This window comes from Balaenoptera borealis, assembly GCF_965194805.1.
Source record: "Balaenoptera borealis genome assembly, chromosome: 3".
Classification (NCBI taxonomy): domain Eukaryota; kingdom Metazoa; phylum Chordata; class Mammalia; order Artiodactyla; family Balaenopteridae; genus Balaenoptera; species Balaenoptera borealis.
This window is the reverse complement of record NC_138866.1, coordinates 168,999,360-169,003,518: the sequence shown is the minus strand read 5'-3', so window position 1 is coordinate 169,003,518 and position 4,159 is coordinate 168,999,360.

The following is a 4,159-nucleotide window of genomic DNA, read 5'->3' as shown; positions in this document are numbered from 1 at the left end:
TGGTCTAGACATTTTTATGGAGTTTTTCATGTGCCATATACTATAAACTAGAGGAATAGAAGGAGGTAATTTTCCAAAAATAGGATGATAAACAGTTTTTAATATAAAACTGACAGTCAAAGAGATTGAACTGACAATATTTAATGCACCTATTGAAATGTTAAAATAACTAAAGTGTACCATTTCTGGAATATCTCATTTAGAAATAGGATTTTTCTTGGAGATAGAAATAACTTTCAAGAATCAACTCAAATTTTTAAAGATTTCATTAAAATGTAATTGTTACTTACTGTGCTTTCTTATGTTTAAAATCTTTTCCAAATTCTGAAGCTAAATAACTGATAGGCAAATAATATTCATCCTATTAGTCTCTACACTTTTCTGTACCCTTGAAATCCTTCATTATATAGAATTTATTCAATACTTTAAAATTTTTCATTCCACAACAACAAAATCTCTGAAACTTAGAATTTTACGATTATACCTTCATATTCAAATATTTAATACAAATATATAAACATAAATTTCAAGTAACATAGTCTATTATGCCTAGTACAATATTATACTTTTAAGTATGAACTAGCAGACACATCCCAATCCTAACAACTCTATCAGTTTCTCCCTGAAATTCTTAGAAGCAAATAGGAAGCATAAAAATTAATCAGTTTTCCAAGACTGAGTAAAAAGGGTAATAAAATTTAGTTACCTAGCTATTCCCTCTTTCACATACCCTTTATGAAGACACAAAACACAAATTCCTTCACTCAGTTCAACAAACACTGAATAAAGATAGGGACCTTGCACATAGGAATTCAAAAGCTAATGGGGCCGTCGTAGTATTACACCAGCCGATACTAATAGAAGTGTTTTCATTAACTTGGTTTTATACTCAATAACTCATATTAAATACAGTTCACTTTTATTGAGCTACATTCTCAAAGTTTTAAAACAAACAAAAAAATCTATCTCCAAATTCAAAATGAGGAGGAAAGCGGTTCCCCAGCAACTGTGAGGTTCTCAACAGCCACAGGTGTCAAGGGGGAATCTTGGGCTCCAGCAAAGGGACAGTAACACTTATCATCCTCTTTCTTCTTCCAGACCGATCAGCATCATTATAATGACGTCTACATTACATCCCTCTCTACTCTAAATACCCAAAGTGGTTTCTTTTCTCTGACTAGACACTACTGACTGATAATATGAAACAGATCCTTCTGTTTTATTTTCAATTTATCTGGGTAGTTGGTATATATGAAAGAAACTAGAAAAATATCAACAATATTACAACTATGGATTATTCTTACTGTCATTTCATAGAAGTTGCATAAAAAGGAATGGAAAAACACAAGGTCAAAAAAAGAGTAAAGTTGGGAATAAAGGGCAATTGCACAATATGCTATATTACAGACAATTTATCTTCATATTCATGATCAACAGTCCCAGTACGTATTAGGTGAAAAGAAAACAATGAGCATTGGGGTGGTCTTTTCCTAAAATAAGTCTTGGGTTGGTATCCACTCACTGACACACAGCCCTTCTAACAAAATCCTTGTCAGTCAGAATAATTGCAAAACACAGAACTCTTCATCATACTGTGTAATAGCTGCCAGAAACAGTAAACAAACAGCAAATCTAAACAAGTTAACATATGTAATAAAATTCTGCAAAAAAAGGGGGAGGGATAAATATATTTAGGTAGGTCACTGAAAGTTATTATATTTGAAAATTCTGATGGAGTGTGCAAACATGAAATGGATTGCTCTTATTCTATGAATTTTTTCTCATTGACAGTTTATTAGCTAAGAAATATTAAGACAACATTTAATAACACTTTAGCATTCACTCTCCATCAATTTAATGCAACATTTATTGATTTCCCACTATGAGCTAGGAATTCCAAATAGAAAAACCAGAATAGTACAACCATCACCTTAAGATTCTCATAGCCTCCTCATTTTCCCCTTTAAACAATGGTCTCCTTAGCTATGTTTGAATTTTAAAATTTGAAACTGTTTCATTTTCAAAGCAGGAGATCTTAGTTTTTAAATTTAATATTTTACTTCAAGAATAAAGTTTTTTCTTATCCAATAAATTATGATAGTTTAAAGAGGAAATTTATCTAGAATTGAAGTGTTCATACAAAGACTATATGGCATGAAAATAATGTGTAAAGTGATAGAAATGATAAAAATCCAATGATCTAAATTATTCTTCATTGCTTGAAAAATATATTTATAGTAAAAAACACTTTTGGGAAAACATATTTTTTGATTTTTACTGTGAGTCAGGTACTGTGTTAGACACCAGAGTACAAAGGAGTATGATACAGTTCCATCTCCAAAGTACTCATTCTAATCTATCTTTACATACAAAACTAGTCACTTTAAGACATCTCAAAAAGAAGAATGCAATATTCTTAATAATTGACTATTGTTTCCCATACAAATTCATAACCAGATATGCCTAAAACATTGAAATTTGCTCTTTTTGCTTCTCTTCAACAACCTACAAAAGCATATATTCATAGTAAGGAAAAGTATATAATGACTCTGGTTAGTTTGTTTTTAAACAAATACATATTATAAAACTCGTTTCATAAAAATTACAGCCTTCTTGGCAAAAAAGGCAAAGAAAAAGAAAATGTGATTTAAAAGAGAGCAAAAGGTCACCTTGAATCCATTTTATTCATCCAATGTAACCAAACATTAGTTGGCTTCAGTGACATGAGAAAGGAAATAGCTCGTCATTTCAACCAGGTGTTTTGAGTAACTTACCCATACTCATTTCCAGTTTCCATATAAATAGTTTCAAAAACACAAAACATTTTTCCATACACTAATCCTAAGGCTCCAAAGTCCATGTTGCCATTGACATTTTTTTTTACATGTTTTTATTGACCCATGAACTTTCAAGTCCACATATAAATCTATCCATTGATAAACAAGTACTCATCACAAGGTTCAGCTTTGCTACAAATTAGCTGATCAGCCTTTGTTTTTTTCTAAACACACAGTACTTACTATGTGTTTAGGAGAAACTACATTAGGCAACAAGCTAGAATATCTATAATTGATTTATTTCACAGTGTGAACTGGATGAGTTGCAAATAGAAAACATTTATTGTTTGATTGATTGTTCATTTAAAAAATAATAATCTGTGGCTTCAAAAATGCTTTTTGGCTTTTCTTTCCCAAGATACCTTAAGACAGATTCCATAATTTATGGCTACTTTAGCATACTAAAAATCAGTACAGATTCTTCTTCCAGTAATGGCAGAGTGGATAACTCTCCCATAGATAACAATTATAAACTCTAGAAAAATGTGAATAAAAAAATCATTCTAAGTTAAGGGACTAGAAAGTGAGCAAAACTTTCAGAATTGAAGGAGAAAAGACTTTTGAAAGAGTAACTGCAGTGTGTGAAATTTATGTTCACACAGCTTTTTCTGTGAGGGCACTTTCCAGCCTGAGCAGCTCAGTACAATGTGAACTCAGATCTGAGAGAAAACTGCCTATGAAGAGAGCTATAAAGGAGGGGGACTAAATCTGTTTACAGACTCTACCCCAATCCTTCTCTGATCCCTGAACTACATGGACGTCAGGTCACCAGGTGAAAGAAATAGGTGGACGCTTAAAGAACTGAGAGGGAATTTCGGCAACTTGCTCACCAGAAAGGTTACAGAGCTGGGAGCTGCAATTCATATTACATTAAAATGCCTGCTAGGACAAAAGCCAAGATTCTACAGTGCAAGACAAAATCCACAACCCCAACAATATATCAACAGTAATGCCCATTGAACAACAAAACAACAAAATACTTGACATTAAAAAAAAAACATAGAAAGAAATTAAACAATCTCATTTACCACTGCATCAAAAATAATAAGATACCTAGGAATAAACCTATCTAAGAAGGCAAAAGACCTGTACTCCAAAAACTATAAGACACTGATGAATGAAATTGAAGATGACACAAACAGATGGAAAGATATACTGTATTCTCAGATGGGAAGAATCAATACTGTTAAAATGACCATAGTACCTAAAGCAATCTACAGCTTCAATGCAATTCCTATCAAAATACCAATGGCATTTTTCACAGAACTAGAGCAAATAATTTTAAAATATGTATGGAAACACAAAAGACCCCAAATAGCCAA